At 40.0% G+C, this 18507-nt stretch overlaps 1 protein-coding gene across 3 annotated transcripts in view; it reads right to left on the minus strand.

Moving 5' to 3' along the window:
• The window catches only part of sox6 (SRY-box transcription factor 6), a 139084-nt gene that overhangs the window by 117852 nt on the left and 2725 nt on the right, over positions 1-18507 (minus strand). The window lies entirely within an intron of this gene.

Below are 18507 nucleotides of genomic sequence, written 5' to 3' on the forward strand. Positions count from 1 at the left end.
AAAATTATTCAATTTAATTAAAACATCATAGAAAACAGAACAGTTAAATGTTGCTATTTAAGTTTAAATTTCTTTCATTTGATGAAAAAAAAATCCCCACAGAATTTGGAACATGGTTTAAAATCAACATGGTGCTTAGATAACTGTGTTTACCTACATCAGAATAAACAGAGACAGAACAAGAGAAAGAGAATTGGGGCCATGGTGACTGTTGGCTGAGGGTCAGAGTCTCTACAGCTGAGCTAAAACAGCTTTGTTAGAGTCTGACCTCTAGTCCTCACAGCTGTCACCAATGGGAATCAGTCCTAGACAATGTTTAAAATCTACTTCTCCACTACCTCATTAATCAGTCTTCCAGGCAGCGGACTCTGCTAATAAACAGCTTTCATATAAAGTGGTTGTTTTATTTGATTTTGCTTTCTTTCTTCAACCGCTGCCTGCTAATGATTTATTTAGGGGCCATGCTCTGTTAGTTCAGCATGTCTGTTGAAGTACCGCAACTTAAGAGCTTTGTTAGAGAACATGCAAATAACAGTATAATGTAATATATAATAATGCCAAACTTAAAAATAAATCTCACAGTTAAGAATTAATGACAACAGAGGAAGAAAAAACTATTCAGAACAAAACTGTTCAGAGCCACTAGACTAAGGGATGAAAATGCCAGAAGCTCATTCATGTTGATTTTCTCACATTATCTTGTTTTTCACAATAAACTCAGATCTCATTACCGGCTGATTTATACAATTAGTCCGCCTCAGCACTGCCAATTAAACAAAGCCAAGGGTTTTTTAAGGTCACGCTTAACTGATCTGTCACTAATTTGCACTACAGCACCTCAGTCTCCCATCATCGCGGCCAATAAACCACCAACAACAAGACCAGATAAATGTACTGACTACCACTACATTGTTGTCAGAGCGCAGCACGGAGTCTGCTGCGTGGGAGGCTGGAGGGCTAACAGAGTGAGTCAGATAAAGGCAAAGAGTTGCAGACAGGTCTGAATGTGGTAGCCTTGAGGCTGGAGGTGATAATGGGGGGGAGAGGGGACCCAGGTGACCCCAGCTGAATGGAAAGCTGTTACATGAATAGCACCTCCGAGTTTAAAGTCTACTCTCAAATGATGCTAAACACACACAATTTCCACTGCTCTGAACTATGCTCCAGCTGCCACCACCCACTCCTGTATTAACACACACACACACACGCACATGCACACGCACAATGAACTTATATTAGGAGCTATTCAGTCTACACAACAATTTTTGCATGCTGGAAATCCACATATTACATAGACCGTAATTCAATCCAGCAGTCTTGTCAAACATCTGACTATATGCCTAATTCCTGTTGTGCCTAAATAAATAAGAACTTATAATTACAGAGAGTAGACATTAACAAATCTTTGAATTCATAATCTGATGTTAATTGAGAACAATGAGATAAATAATAAATGGGTAAATGTATTCCTTAGTCATTGCTAATTTAAGTTAATTATTTGTCGGAGGGGGAAAAAAACAAAAGAATTTATAATTGCAAATAATGAGCAAACCCAAATTATATTATAATGAAGCAAATGTAGTAATCCCTGTGGTGTAATAAGAGTCAGTGTCAACCGGCCTATTGTAGCTGCATGTAGCAGCTCTTTTCCTGCTGTGAATTAGACCTACAGGCAGGAAACATAAAACAGGAACTCCCCGGTCCTAATTAGAGGATCGGGGACATATTAAACACAATTCCAGTCAACCCCAAACTCAAATTATTAGTTTCACCACATTTTTATAAACAAATTGTCAACACACTTAACCAATATATTTTCCATTTCTGTTGGGGGATGTGGAAGAGAACAAGAGATGTCGACTCCGTTAGACCACAGCTACACACTATTTAGATATTAAAATCATTTCACTATGTGGAAAATACTGGAGGTTTAGCCATCAGATACAACAATCCAAACAGACTGATGGTTCTGACATCAAAGGAGCAGGGACAGAGAGCTCACAGCCACCTGTGGCATTTCTGTCAAAGAGTGGCCTTTTCTCTAGCTTTTACTAGTCATAGCTATCTCACACACACACACATGTACGCACACACACACACAACAAATACATGAAAACGCAAACATGCACACACACCCAAGATGCCCTGAAAGCTTTCAAATGCAGTGAAGAGTTGAAAATTATGGCATCAGTTCCAGCACTGACATTTGTCCAGGAATACACACCCAAATGATAAAAAACAATTCTTTTTTGTGTTTGCTTTTCTTGATCCATGCTAGTTAGAAAATCCAGAATTTGTCCTTTAATATGACACTGATCAGACACACACACACACACACACACACACACACACACACACACACACACACACATACACAGTTTGTCTGATGTTTGTTGATTTAAATTTCACATATCTGCACTGAGGGTGAAATATAAGGTTAACCCATTCACTTGTACTAAAACCTCCCACTCAGAAACAGTTCATGTAGCTTTATACACGCACATCAAACAAACTGTATGCCTCCTGTGATTGCCATTTAAACTAAAAGTCTCTTGTACAGCACAAGACAGAAAGCAATTTTACTACTACAGCAAAGCTCGGAAAGATTCACTTTCAAACCAACTCAACCTTCACATTCCAGACATGTGTTCATGTAATGTGCGGGCTGTGCTTGATTTAATTTTCCTGGACCATAACACAGACTTGTGTTTCTACCCATCATGTGACAGTGGCTCAATGTCAATAGACAACATAACCACAACTGTATACAGCACAGAGAAGAGCCACCACTACATCACTGCATGTTTCACGTACTCAGTCAACTTTATATGAGGCATTTTTAAAATAAAGTATCAGTGGGTGTTTATGTGCCTACTTTATACATGTATGTAAATATACTTTTCACCTCATATAGCCCTGTGTGGTTAGGCATGAGGCAAGCTAAAACTTGTACTTCAACTTCTGTTTGGAATTCATCCAGATCTGCGACATGTTAAAAAAAAATCCTCCCAATCCTCCATTCCAAATCCTCACTCTCTCCTGCATCCAAACACGCTAAAGTAGGAATTCTGCCGAGTTAGTTATTTTGACAATAGAGGTAATCTATGCCATCAGCAGGTTGCTCCCTATGTGGATGCTGTATGGTTATCTCTGCAGAAGCAGCAGCCACACAGTCAGGCCCTGGGACTGCATGGGGGAATTTTGGGATGCAATGAGGTGGGACTGTAACAGCGGCCCCAGGGGAAATAGGGAAATGGGAGGAAGGGGAGGGTGGGGTGGGGTTAGGGTGCGAAGGGGTGAAGCGCAGAACATTCTGGCACAGAAATGTCTGATATAGTAATTGAACACATGTGATTGTCTGTTAAATATCCAGTTCCATAAAGTCAATCCTCTCCGCGGAAGCTTCATCTGTGAAATATGAAACGACAGCTTCCATGCAGTGAGTAATCACCATAGCCAAGAATGAGAGGACATCACTGGTGGGGGAACAGCTAGTATCCAGGTAAACTGTGGAGACTCTGGCCTAGATTATTTTGCAGAGGTAGTATTTGTGGAGTTGGTATTAGCTCATAAATGTATCTACTTCCTATTCAGATGAACAGCATACAACCGTGGACAGAAGATAAAAAATCCAGTGCTATGTTGTTAGAAAGACAAGCTATATTTCTACTACAGATCCACCGTATCATTGAGTTATTTGGTGTTGGAAACAGGTCAGTCACATGCAAACAGCTGTTTCATGCTCCAGCACACCGTTAACTGTCACAGCCTTGCTAACCTCTCTTTATCCTCTTTTCATCTTAGCTCTCTGTCTTTCTCAAACAGCCTTTCTCCTTCTCTGACTGATACCATCCTGACACTGAACTACAGCAGACCAGACACTCACAAAAACGTCTCGCACCAACATGTCAAGAATGACTACCAGAGTGACACTCAAGTATCTTTTTTGAAAGTGAAATTGTGACCAGCATTTTGTTTGTGTCAAATCTAGAAGTGTGATCGTGTCAGATAAAGCAGGGAAAAAAATCTACCCTTGAGCAGCAGTTATTCTGCCCAGAATTTGTTACAAGCAATAGACTGATACAGATTCAGCGCTGTGGCTGAACAAGGCTTTCATGTGCTGCTCGGCAAATACATTATCTGTCATTTTCTCTGCGTCAAATAACAAGAATAAAAGTCTATTTACTGAGCAACTTGGTTTGCAGCCGGGTAAAGGGAGAGAAATGACCAGCAAATAAAATGTTTTCCTCTGTGGTGGACGGCATTCAGTCCCCAGTGCTCCTAACAGGCGGGCGTGCAACCTATCAATTCTCTTTGATTCCTTCTCACATATTTTTCACTCCAAAGACTGTAAAGACAGAGAACACAGTATAGGCTTGTCTTCTTGCACACTGATGAGACCTCTTTGCTTAACTTCCAAGAAATACACAGGTATTTTCTTTGACTTCTTTCTTTCTTTCTTTCTTTCTTTCTCTGGCTTTCTTATTCAGTGTGGGGTTTGTGTATTTGTGTATGTTGGGGGCAGGGGTATGAAAACAAGTCTCTCCCTCTCTCCCAGGTAATGTGTTTATTTTCCTGTACCCATCTTCTAGTTTACTGCATGGTGGTGTTTCTCCCCTCTTATCGCCTGGCCCTCGCGGGGCACTTTAGCCCCTCAAATCCTGTTCACCACATACTGGTTTTAGAATCTGTGAAATGAGTGCTAGAGAAGCGTGGCCACAATGTCTGCCTGTGTTGCTACTGGACTCAAATGGGCTTGGTGCTTTTTTTTTGTCCAGGGAGATGCATAAATGGAAGTTTTTAACACCTCAAAGGAGGCTGGGCCTTTGTGGAGCCACACTAGAGAAGCCTGCCAGTCTCCTGAGGAGGCAGACACACTGAGTGCTGCAGGACAAAGAGCTAGAGGAGCAGAATCAGCAGGGGCATCACTTTGCTTTGGGCACCAGGCAGACACACACGTACACCCACATATATACAGTAACTGCACCTACATACAGAGTGCACATACGAACACATGCACACACACACACACACACACACACACACACACACACACACACACACAAATGTTTGAATGGCATGTTTCAACTATTTCAACTACCTGTAAACACACTACAATCACAAGAAGCAGACATGTCAAATATATCATAACAGTCCAATTTTATTTCTGATCTGATAAATTAACCAACAGCATGGTTCCACATCATTTACCCGCCTCACACCTTCAGTGCAACCTAGTAACATGTACAAAATCAAATAGCCTGCAGCAGTAACCAAAGAATAAAACAACATTTGATCTGAATATATACACTGTAGTTCTACCAGTCAAAATACAACATACAGTAGTTAACTGTAAATAGATTCATATGTGATTGTTCAAATACGCTCAACAGAAATAACAAATACAACCCGCACAACAAATGCTGCCATTTCCTACTTATTGATTTCAGCTCCACTGTTTGAAAATAATTTCCTCATTTCCATCCCAATTTTCCTTATTGAAATTCTTTTTTTTATTCCCATTACAACCCAACAGCTGGCATTTACAATCAGTCTTTATGCTGTTTAGATGTCTACAATAAGCATTTAGATGCAAATATCTCTGCCTTGTACAAAGGAGTTGCAACCTCTGTCAGAAGCAACATAATCAACCTGCAATTGTCTCCTGGCTCCAAGTGGTTTCCAGTGACAAGGCCTAAGCCTTAAGCATCTGTATTCAAATGATTCCCTATTTCAGGCACAGTTTAGTGTGGATATTTTCCAACAGTACTGCACTGAAAATCAATCACATGGTGAATTAAACCAGAAAGGAAACAACTGATCCATAAATGATCAGGTTACAACGAGGCATTGGTGTCCGCAAATTATTCAGTGTTTTCCTTGTTCAAAAAGAAGCAGTGATGCACTGTTTGATGGTAGGCTTTTCTGCCAATGACTCGCATTACTGTTTATGATTTGCAAGTTGACAAATAATTATTTTAGCAGCTCGGCACAGCACAGGCATACAACTTCACCTGGGGACGTGGGAAACCTTTGTAGCGTGTTATAGAATAAAGAAGATGGGCTGCAGTGTTCACAGAATATAAAAAGACTCAGAAAATTACTCTTAATCCCCCATTCATGTAACACAAGACTACTTTAACAGCATTTCACTGCATGTTTCTCTGGATACTGTTAAATACCTGAAATCTCAAAAGAGATCCAATTTGTAGTCTTCAGTTTTTAGTTTATTAAACCAAATGAAGGACTGACGATTGAAATCGTGAATATGAATCAAGGGTCAAATAAATTAAAGAAATGAGTCAGTGCTTCTGAAGTGTATGTGGCCATGGTGTAAATCTGATAGTGATGGGGGCATATGCTTTCCTTTAGCTCCTGTACGCCCCTGTACAGCCGTTTTAACAATTAATATTATAACCTCTGTTTTTTCTTTTTATTTACAGTTGCAGAGGTCATTTGTCTTTTTTTGAAACCCACAATTAATAGCAGCGTTTGCAAATGCAAATGAGTCCATTTAGGGGGAGGGAAAATGATCAGTTTGAGAATATTTCTGCCTTCTTAATCTTCTAAAGAGGGAAATGATTTAAAAGGAGGACACAAATCTCCAGTGACATGGCAGGAACTGTAAGGGCACTTTCCTCTCTCCCTCTCTCTCCATTCTCCCTTTCTCATCTCACTCATGTCTCCCCCGCCCCCTATCCCCATTTCTCTCTCCTCCTAATTTACCTCTCCCCCCTTGTTGCCCTGTAGGGGTGGAAGGGCCAGGAGTAAGGGACAAGGAGCTGAGAGCAGGGCTGTGGTTGGCTTGTCCCCTCAGAGAAAACAAATGTAGTGTTTGAGCCACTGATCACTGGTATAATTGAATTTAACACTCCTTTTCTGGATTAAAAAAGAGCCTTTGAAATGAAAGGTCAAATTACCTCTACAGTCAGGCAATAAATAAGTCAAACAAGGTAAGAGGTTCCTGCCAGCATATGTTAGTGGCAAATTTAATTAGTGGAAAAACAGGAGGCTCTCTATCAGACACTTTTCCATTCTGCATTGAACAAAAGCAGTGCTGGAGTCCAAATCAGAGACAATTATACAGCAAAAGAATTAAAATGTATCAATTGTCATTTAACAAATCTCATCATTTAAACTTAACTAAATAAATAACATTAAGTCACTTTTCCCAGAGCATGCTTCCAACTTATCCAACACAAAATAATTTAAAATCCAGCCTGGGTAGTATTATTAGTATTACCCAGATATCCATAGCAATTTCACACATAATTAAATTACACAGGGAAAAAAACTTAAGTCTGGATATCGTTCCTTCCCGTTAGTCTGCACACCTCTTAATGCATAATTTTTCCCATTATATAAGGTATCCTATAGGCCCATTGTCCATTGATCCCAGCACAAGGAAAGGAAATGGGCATAAAGTGAGACTGTAGTCTGGAGTGGAAGCACAGACGGTGGCCGAGCAATGCACAGAACAAGGGAAGGAGAGAGAGACAACACTGCTCTACACCCAACGAGCTACAATGTGGCCTCTGTGACATAATGCACTCTACACAGCAGATTGTGGAAAATAATCCAAAATTTACTGGTTCACATATCCAGCAATAACAACTGACATCACAACCTGTACCATGTATCCCATATTTCAGAGCACATTTTGCATTTAGTGGAGAATGAGGGGGGGTAAGAAAAACATCATGAAGCAGTTATTATATTCCCATCATGTCCTGGGAGCCCATTACAGCATGGCACAAGCAATGGTAAAACGGACAAACTCAGCAGGCTGAGACTACAGGCAGAGGGCTGGGGAGCCCTTAGACTTGCTTTACAAACATACTGCACACTGTTAACTGCTGGAAAAAGATGTAGTTCAAACAAACACTTTGCACCTACAGATTATCTGTGTTTAAATTCTGGTAGCCATGCAGAGGTTTAGTTTTTCTGATAAAGTATTAAAAGTACGGTGTGTAGAATTTAGAGGCATCTAGTGGAACAGATTTAACAGAATTGAATATAATATTCATAAGCATGTTTTAATTAGTGTATAATAATCTCCTGAAAATAAGAATTGAGTTTTTGTACCTTAGAATGAGCCATTTATATCTACATAGAGAGTGGGTCCTCTTTCACAGACCCCGCCAAGTTGCACCACCATGTTTCTACAGTAGCTCACAATGGACAAGCCAAACACTGGCTGTAGAGAGGGCATTTTGTGTTTTTTGCAAGTTTTGCAGCCACTAGGTTCTCCTAAATGATTGGAAGGGGAGGGATATTCAGTTGGTTGCAATCTGCAGCCACACTGCTAGATGCCAGTAAATCTTACACTGGTCCTTAAAGTTAGCTTCTGTGTGCTTGCATTAGTTTTAGGCCAAGCATCTTCAGTAAACTATGTAGAACTCCTAAGGAAAGAATAAAGAAGAAGAGAACACAGCAGAAAAGTGAGACGTAGAGGCTCTTCTAAGTGGCTGTCCAGACAATAGTAACACGGTTTCATGACAGGTGGGTGATATGTTTTTTTTTTACTTTCTCAACACATGCTTCTCATTATTCTACTAGAAAAACTGACATTGCTCCAAGCAAAAGAGCAAGGGCCTTCCATGGCCACTATCACTCACCGCAAACTTGTTTTCAAGTGTATCTTACATTACATATGAGTATTCATTTTGAAGCAGAGTACACTTTGAACATTCCAATGGGACAAAATGAAAATGTAAATAGATTAAATTGCATGTCCAAACATGCTGTAAGTGCTGCAAGGTACGAACAATCTATATAATAAAAGAAAAACACTTTTCAGAATTCCTTTTCTTTGACAGACTTAGATCTCAATTGAATGACTTTTACATAAAACTAGCAGACTGGTTCTCGCAACCTTAAGAAATCTGAGTTAAAATGTACACTGAATAAAACATATAAATAAATGTGCTGAAATATGTGACTTCCATCCAGCTAAAAAAAATTCCACAGCTGTACCTTTTCAATCTTAAATGGCAAAAATAATATTTCGACTGAACAGCCAACAGTCAGTGCATGTGAGCATGTATGTGTCTGTAAGTCCATGTGTGTGCATGTCTGCTCTCCACAACAGCCCCCTAAACGTGGTTTTGGGCAGGCAGTGGCCCAACAGTAAAATGTTGAAATTGGAAAAAATATTACCCTTCTTTCTTTTGAATAGCCAAGAGATAAGCACCCTTTAGCAATGAAGCCAGTGGAGTTTAAGCTTATTATGAATACCTCTCAGAGCGCAGAAGCATGTACTGTAGAAATCAAAGGGAGTAATAGGCAGGTAAGCCAGCGTCATTTTAAGGAGGAAGTCAGTTGTGAAATTGTAAAATCGCAAGGCCCTGCTGACAATCTCCTGCCCTCGGAACACTCCCATAAATTATTTCTAATGGCAGTGGCTATCACATATCTGAAAAAGTTTGAAGTTTGTGAGGCGAAAAGAAAGAAAATCCGATGCTAATCTCCCCATTGATGGAGACTAATAATAATAAGAAGACCATTTATCTCTTTGATTAAACAGCACATACTCTGCAGTTCACAAGAATGTGTGATTCTTTGTATGTGCTTAAGCTTCCCGAAGCAGACCTGGCTTTGCAGAACATTCCTCATGATTGCATGTTCAATTGGCTGTGAAAGTCTGCAGCATTACTCTTACATGCTGACCTGAAACCATAAAAAAACAAGTAACAAACTGAGGTCATCTTCTCTTTTTTTATGATGTTTGTGGTAGAAGAGCTACTGATCAAATTTCTGAATTGTGTGCACATATACTCAGAACAAACATCAGCTGCAGGGTTATACTAGTATAGTCGCTTTGTGCATTTTCTGCCTAATAGCTTAAGTTGCAAAGCTCCTCTGCCGAGATCTGCTGTAAAGATGATATCATAAAGCGACGGCTCCGAGGCAGCCCGGACTGTAGTGTTCACACATTCTATAAAGGCATGCACACACACAAAAACACACACTGGCTAATACATACAGTACTGTGCTTTTCTCCTCTGAATATTCATCCATGTTTCCACATCATCTGCAGGTCTCCTAATCACAGTCACTTCCCCTTTAATCACAGGGCTCTAATTAGGTCCTAATAAACCATTTTGCCATCCTCTTGGAGCGCCTCTGTGTCACTCACACATCAAACCATGAAATACTATATTAAGGGGCTGTCAACCTCAAAGGAAAGCTCCTCCAGCAGCAGTGATACAGATACTGCAGGCACACCCTCTTACACTAATTGAAATTATCGAAAGCTCCGCTTACATGTGACACTTGGCCATGTCTGAAACCGTGGCCTGAAGTACAGCAGTCAAAAGCACGACGGTTGTGCCAGCACTGAGGCTCTACTGGTTTCTCTGATGTGGGGTAATTGTTTAAACCTGAGTGGATATGGCACAGGGCCTCATGCTGCCTGTTCTGCCAAGAGAGGGAAAAAAAGGTTCTTGCTAGCACTTTTCTCCTCTGTTTCTTCTATTCTAATTCAGTCCAGCATGGGCTTCAAGGAAAGCCTCAATGATTCCATGTTCATCTTGGAGAACCAGTGTTGGGGATGATGATCACTGACCGCAAGTTGATAATGATGACTGTTTAATTAGAAGCCTTTCTTTGGCCTGGCCACAACCCAAACTCCTCCACCCTGCAGATGGTAACCAATAAATTTAGCTTTGCTGAGGATGAGGAGGAACATTGTACCTCCCCAGTTTGTTCTCAGCCCCACCCCTAACCAAAGGCATAAAGCTTTTCTCCTTACTGACACAAAAACTATAGTGCTACTGAATGTACTGACTGTGTTGGTGAAGTCCGACCATGTCCGACCATGCCATCTCATTTGTAATTGGTACATTTTGGAGGAAAAGTTGATCACCAGATTACATTTTTATTCCTTCTTCTTTTTTGTTTTGTTTTATCCATTGGGAAGTTGTGTTTGTTTGTTTGTTTTTTTAATTAACACAGCAAAACTTTTTTATTTAGTATTGCTATGAAAAGTCTATTTTTTTTCTATTTGTTTTTGCTGCTATGTCTACTCCTCGCAAACCGAAAGCATGATTACATTTTTTTGGTTATGTTTAAGCATCTCAGAGCACTTTGTTAGGGTAAGGGAAACACTGTGGTTATGGCACATACATTATGGGTAAGGCTGGGAAACTAAAACACTTCGTTAAGGTTAGGAAAAACATTGTGAGCATGGTAAATATCCAAAAAATCTACTCTGATGGGACGCAAACCTTGGTCTGCAGCATAGAAGTTGGTTGCCTGGCCGTCCACTCAGACCTCCACCCTATGGCTTTTCAGTGCGGTATAAGAACGTCACTCTACGAACAATCTTTGACAATAAATCGCTATTGCAAATTGATTGCATATGAATGTAATATGTCGGCAGGTTTTTAAATCATTTGTATATATTTTTTTAAAGCCTACAGGGTCATTAATTGTGGCCATATAAAAGTCCTGCAAAAGCAAAAAGTCGATCTTGTTCAAAATCTGAGCATTTTTTGGTATTTTATACTTGTTCCACAATGTCATTCCACTCTCCTCAGCAAAGGTTTGAGATTTTACAGACCGTCCTGTCTAGTGGAAAAAAGGAAACGTGTTAGTGCAGACAGGACAACCCCTCCCATCTTCCTGTAGTCCCCCTCAGTCTATCCCTCACCCACTACTTGTCAATCATCCTCCCTAAGACAAGCCTCCTCCCAGAGGTTTCTAGACCCGTCCTGCCTGGCAGAAAACGGGACTCTGTGTGTACATATGCCTGTGTGTGTGTGTGTGTGTGTGTGTGTGTGTGTGTGTGTGTGTGTATTGTATGTGGGCGAGTGGCGTGTGCCAGAGTGGCTATCCCCTCAGATTGTCAAAAAGCCTCATGGGAAATATACCACATGAGCCAAACCACAGTCTTTCTCTATCATTTCAGCAGATTTCTCTTTTTTAGTCCCATTCAAGAAAGTGATTATCACAAACTCTACTTTCTTTGGCTTTATTCTTCCAGCTCTGAGTTAGGCTTTCCGGGCTTTCCTCACTATCGCTGCACTTATGAATGTCCAGCTGAGCCAATCAGAGGTTTCTTATAGGGATTTTTCAACCTGGACCCTATATTCCCATCATTTTGTGTCAAAGTGACTAATGTACAACCATTTTTTAAACTGGTCCAGCTGTGAAATGGGCTGCAATGTAATCCGTTGCAGTAATCAGGACCCACAATATATGTCCAATTAAAGTGCTTATTTTTGCCACTGACAGGCTCAGATTGTTACCTGATTTATATTGTTTGATACTGTTGTGTTATATTTGCCTTGTAAGGTGTCCTTGAGTACTTTGAAAGGAGCTTTTAAATAAAATGCATTATTATTATTATTATCATTATTATTATTATTATTATAGGTGTCTATAAATAATAAAACATTTTTCTTTACCTTTCACTTGATCCAGTCTGTTATTGTGTCTAACCAAGTCTCGCTCAAGAAGAAGTATCACTTTGAAATCTTGTGAGAATTGTGTTGTTGTAGGAAGACAGCTACATAATCAGCTAAATATTCAGCCATCACTTTGAACATCTTTTAGATAACACTAAGCTACACTTTATGTACTCTAACACAAAAAAACTCCTCCCAGGACTCCTGTCTCCAACTCTCACTCACATTTTCATTGTTTCCTGCAACAGCTCAACTCTCATGAGATTTTTTTCCATTGCCTTTGACAATTGTTTCTAAAACTTGAATATTAATTCTTTGACCCTTTTAAGAACAAGCAGAAGGGCAGATTTCTTCATTCAGTTAAAGTTGGTATTTTTTAACATTACTGTCTCTTTTGTGGTTATATATATTATGGTACAAGAAGACAGAATGAGGGATAAAGTTGTTCCTGCACTCAACGTACTGGTGAGGGGAGGAAACTGTGCCATTTGGAAATAAATGAAAGAGGAGCAGTCAGATGCTGCAGCCACACAATAACTGCATATAAGTACAAGTATTCTTGAACCACTTTTAAAAATACTGACGATTTCCCCCTGAAAGATTCACTACATGCGGGTCAGGGAAATAAATACATTTGAAGGAGACTACGTTTGATCTACTAACACATCATGAGAGGAGTGTGAGGCAACGTGAACACTAACTTTATTATTTGTATCCTTAGTCTTAGAAAGTGTCAGAAAATCTGCTCTTAGCCCATCCTTTCAACAACATTGCCTAAACACCCCCCTCCCTTTACTCAATGAAAGGGAGAGAGAGAGAGAGAGAGAGAGAGAGAGAGAGAGAGAGCGAGAGAGAGAGTGAGAGTGAGAGTGAGAGAGAGAGAGAGAGAGAGAGAGAGAGAGAGAGAGAGAGAGAGAGAGAGAGAGAGAGTGAGAGTGAGAGAGAGAGAGAGAGAGAGAGGATAACAAAGACAGACAAGAGACCAAGAGAAAGCTTGTGGTCAGGTCTGCTGAAGCCATTTTCTCATAATGCACATTAAGGGTAAAGCCTTGTAACACATCCAAGTCAGTGTAAAAAGAAATTATTCAGAAAGGAAACAAAAGACCTGGGCAAGAAGAGACGCTATGGTTAACTTCATCAGAACTTTAGCCACAAGACCCTTTCCATCTATCCCCCCCACCCTCCCTCTTTGTCACTTTGATTTATTTTTGGCATCCTACATTAGCATTTTCCACAGGAAAAACTGTCAGGAATATGATTTCTGGCCCAATACGTCCTTTCTTTTCCATAACTTCCTCGCCTGTTTTAGATGTCACAGTAGCTGCTCCATGATGCAAGTGGTTGATCAGTATTTGTTTCCATCCAAGAAAGCAAACATACATTATTATCTGGAAAGCATGAAATTAAGCAAAAACACAGCATGGTTGTTTTTTCCTGTGAAGCCTGTCTTTAAAAATGTAATGAATGAATGTGATTATAAGGTGCAGACCATGTAGATAAAGTCAAGTCTTTGTTGTGTACTCATACTTTACTCACTTGTCAGTAACACCGGAGATGCCAAATATGGACCAACCTCTGCATCATGGATCAAAGTGCCACATAACATAAAAGTGTTCATCATTGTCACGTTATGCCAATGCATGCTGAAGAAGAGACCATGCAATATTCAAGACTTATATCTCTTAGGATTGTGCATACATGCACAAATGTACACCATGTGTGAACAGACACACGCAATATGCACTATGTACAAACACACACATACAAATATGCACGTGCACAAGCTAAATTGCCATATCTGATATGAAAACAGTTGTGTGCCAATAAAACGGCTCCCAGCATCCTTAAGGCTGTATTGGAGAGTGAAGAAGCCAGATTGGCTGGCTTAGTAACAACTGTGGAGCATATTTTACATCTCATGTCAGATCAAGCTGGCAGATACTCGGCCTGCTGTCAACCTCCACCAACTGGATAATGTCTAATTGTTCAGCTTTTAAAGACAGTGGAGACCTGTGTAAGGATACGCACAATACTTCTGCCAACTACAGCTTGGAAATACTTCAACTCTGCAAAGCTGGATCAATTATATTTTCAATAAAAGCTAAATGATCAAAATCAGAAATGATGCATGGAAGGAACAACAGCATTGGTCACCTTGTGAACATAATCTGGATGTTGGATTTTTTCTGTACTAGGTTTATTCATAACAAATGCATACATATCATATTTAATTGCATTCAATGCTATAATTGCGCTGTTTCCATTCAAACTAATGCAAGATGAAAATTAAAGGCCTTTTTCACATTATTTTATATAAAAGACTGTCAGTGTCACAGCTGACAACATATTTTCATAGAGTCCTTTTATGCTTACTCCAAGTCAGTGGCTTGCCCATGGGAAGACCTGATCCAAGCACAATGGGGGGGATCACGAGCAAAAGGGTTGTTGTGACACTCTTGTGTGTGAGCAGCGCAGAAGCCAACATTACACTAATCTCTTTTCCCTTGTTCACTCACAAGACCCAAGCTCAGGTCTTCAGAGCTTCTTCAATTCTAGTAGGACAAAAATCACTCTGTGTTGGGCAAAAGATCACAGCGTCTTCTAGTCATAATCCTAGCATTCTGCAACAAGGTCATGAACAGTGTAGTAGTGTGTGTATGTATATGTATGTGTGTGTGTGTGTGTGTGTGTGTGTGTGTGTGTGTGTATATATATACACATATATATTCACACATACATACAGAGAGCTGATGGATTGATATATAAGCATAATTTGTCTGTGAGTAAAAATAGAGGTTAGTGTTACTGCAGTCAGTGAAAGCAGTTACTGAGTCAGGGGAAAAATAATAATTACACAAATTCACGGCTCTATCAAGCTGTGGCTAACAAAATGGTTGCCACAGAGAAGGAGAAAATGAACTTGTTTTCTTGAAATGGCTTTGGATTTCATGCCTAAATGTCTGCAAAAGGAACACAAGCGGACATGAGTGTTTGTTTAAAATTCAGTTTCAACCACCTGTACCTCTTTTCACACAACCTGACAGTTCTTAGCCTTGGTCTATGCGGCCTGTTTGTGTGGCTGTGTGTGTGTGTGTGTATGTGTTTGTATGTGTGTATGCACATGCTCGTGTGTGTACGTTCTCTCATGCCTGTGTCCACATGGCTGTGTGAGGGAGTAAATGCGTGTGCGAGGGCCTCTGCCTGTGTGTGTGTGTGTGTGTGTGTGTGTGTGTGTGTGTGTGTACATGTGCAACGTCTCAAAAATCCACCACATTTTAATTACTGCCCGGCTGCACTGTGTGCCTCTTTGATATGGAAATAAAGGCAACCATCTTCACACAGCCACTGTACAAATCTTCATGTGATTCATAAAAAACAATGAGCCTGACTAATTCCTCCACCTGATTACCGTCCCAGACCTGTGTCAGGAACACACGGCCACCAAGGCCCTTCCAATTAATTCTACATATTAATGTGTGTGTTTTTTTTAAATCAACAGAGGTTACTTACCATAGCCTAGACTGTTGCATTTTGAAGTCAAAGTTAATTATGCACAACTATGCAATGGACTAAAAGAAAATGTCCAATTATTTTGAGAAAAACATATTCAGTGGGAGAGTGAATGATACAGATCAAAATGGGCCACTTAGGTTACTCGTGCAATTATACAGTTCCTGTGAAGATACACATATTTAGATTTTTTTTCATCTGTAATCCTTTAATGTCAGCAATACTGTTCACTTACAGCAGCCAGGGGAACACAGAGATCTAACATAGTAGAGTAAAACTACCCCTTCTCGATGTTCAGTTAGTATTGGCACACAAAGGTGATATTTGGTTCTGAATAAATAAATAAAAATCATGATCTTAACTTTAATCTGTGACAGAAGAACCTGACTTCAATGAAAAACATGATGTTAAAAAAAAAAAAAAAAAAATTCTCTCAATCAGCTTTTGGGCAATTTAACATCCAAAGCTGGATGAAATTCAAAATGTTAAAGCTCGAAATTCTTTTTTTTCAAACAGCTGGTGTATTACACTCCCATTAATCTGTCTGGCTCCATGTTCTCACAGCTTTTTATTTAAGACGGTGACTTCATGGAGGTGATAGCCCACTGCTTGTGATGACTCAGTTAGACCATTGATAAAAATCTGTATTTCTCGTTTTTAGGAAGTGACAATGGTTTGCAGTGAGAAAAACCACAATTTCCTCCGATATGAGCATGTCACTTAAACAGATCTGCAGCATAATGACTTTTTTATACGCTGTTGTCAACCCACAAAAAAAAACTATCCCACAAAGCGCATCTGCGGTTCAGAGGAAGGCGATTTACACCAAGCGTTCTCTGCCGCTGCATGCATTCATTATACAGAAAACTGTGCAACACCTAATCACAGTGTCCTGCAAAAAGAAAACTAAGCATTATGACAGGAGTGACACGTTACTAACTTGTCAGAAACTTCCTGTTGGAGGGGACAGATTACAAGTAAAAACTGTTGTGGCATATCCCTATCAGTTTTGATCATTGTTGAAATAGTCTACAGCAAATTAGATAACACTTAGAAAGACAGATGTCACAACATGTGCTGCCACATTTATTATCTCCTGCAGTCCTCCGCCCTTCTGCTGCCCCCCCCCCCCTCCACCCACCACCCCCCCCACACCTCTACCTTTACCAGGCCTGCTGTTGTTTACGTCCTCTCATCTTGTTTATCATCAGGTCTCAGCCACTCCCTCCACTAACACGAAGAGAGGGAGACTAGTACCTGTGCACCCCTCAGCCACAGACCGACCCCCCCCCCCCCCCATCCCCCTCGCTTCTATTTCTCTGCTCTCCCTGCCCGCATCCCAGCAGCATCTTGTCACTTGGAACAAAATAGCTGTCTCTCTGCAAACCACTGTGTATACCGAAAAGATAAAGCGGTGTGTAAGGTCTCAGTTATGCAGTCTATAAATGACATCTGGACAGGTGAGACAGAGTGGCTTTTTTGGATTTTGACATTTCAAATCAAGAACAACAGCAGTGTTTATCCATGTGTCAAGAGTGAAGACATCCTCTGCAAAATATCTGGTGTAGGGGAAAGTATCATACATGCAGAGCTGTACACACAGACCTTTTTACATCTATGAGAAAAATATTAAAAAATCTAAGTGTGGAGTGATTGCTGCAGCCTCTTTACATATTACACATATTATTAATATCATTTGAAACACTGCTCTATCTGCATAACGACAACACATAACTATTATTTATAACACTGTCGCAAAATGATGTCGATATTAGAAATGTTTTCTCCTCCTCCAACTGTGAGATCGGCTTATTATGAGTTAGAATTGGCTGTAATATCATTAAAGAAATTCAGTTTGGCAGGGGAATACACTCCGAGTAGAACTGTTCCAGCAGAAGAGCAAGGCCATAAAATGAAACCTACAGAAACCAGTACTTTCATTTGCATCACTGTGTGGCTTACAGACACGTAACAGCTGAGTTTTAGCAGGGAAATTAAATAACACATTACAATGAATAATATAGATCTGCAAGCTGAGAACTCCTGCAGGTTACTTTTTTTCCTTTTGAGTGGATTCACACTTGTAATAAAATTCCTAAACATAAAACAACTTATGCCATTATGTCTGAATTACCAGATTCGCCTACTGCATTTCACTCCTGCTTTTTCTTTGATCTCACTAATTGCTGGTACAATATAGTTTAAACAAATCCTACCTGTAGATGATGAGGACAGTTAACAGTAAATCTTTAAGTAAATTCAATTTGTGGCACTTAAGACTAAACAAATATTATATAATGGGATCATTCAAGACATTTCTCTTCCAATCAATAACACAAATAATATATATAAAAAGGATAGCAATAATTGCAATGCATCATGATGAAAAGAAAAAAGGATTCCCAGCAGCAAAAGTTGCTCTTGCACCACGGGAGACACTGGACTTGGACAGAGCGCAGGATATGTTTAGACACAAGTGAACTAGGTGGCTTATCCCTTTCATGCCAAAATGAAAAGTCCTAAAATCTTTTGAACTTACTGGCACATCAGCGTCAGCGAGTCTATATCTTATGCTGAGTCCAAGTGG

Source organism: Scomber japonicus, chromosome 1 (genome assembly GCF_027409825.1).
Source record: "Scomber japonicus isolate fScoJap1 chromosome 1, fScoJap1.pri, whole genome shotgun sequence".
NCBI lineage: Eukaryota > Metazoa > Chordata > Actinopteri > Scombriformes > Scombridae > Scomber > Scomber japonicus.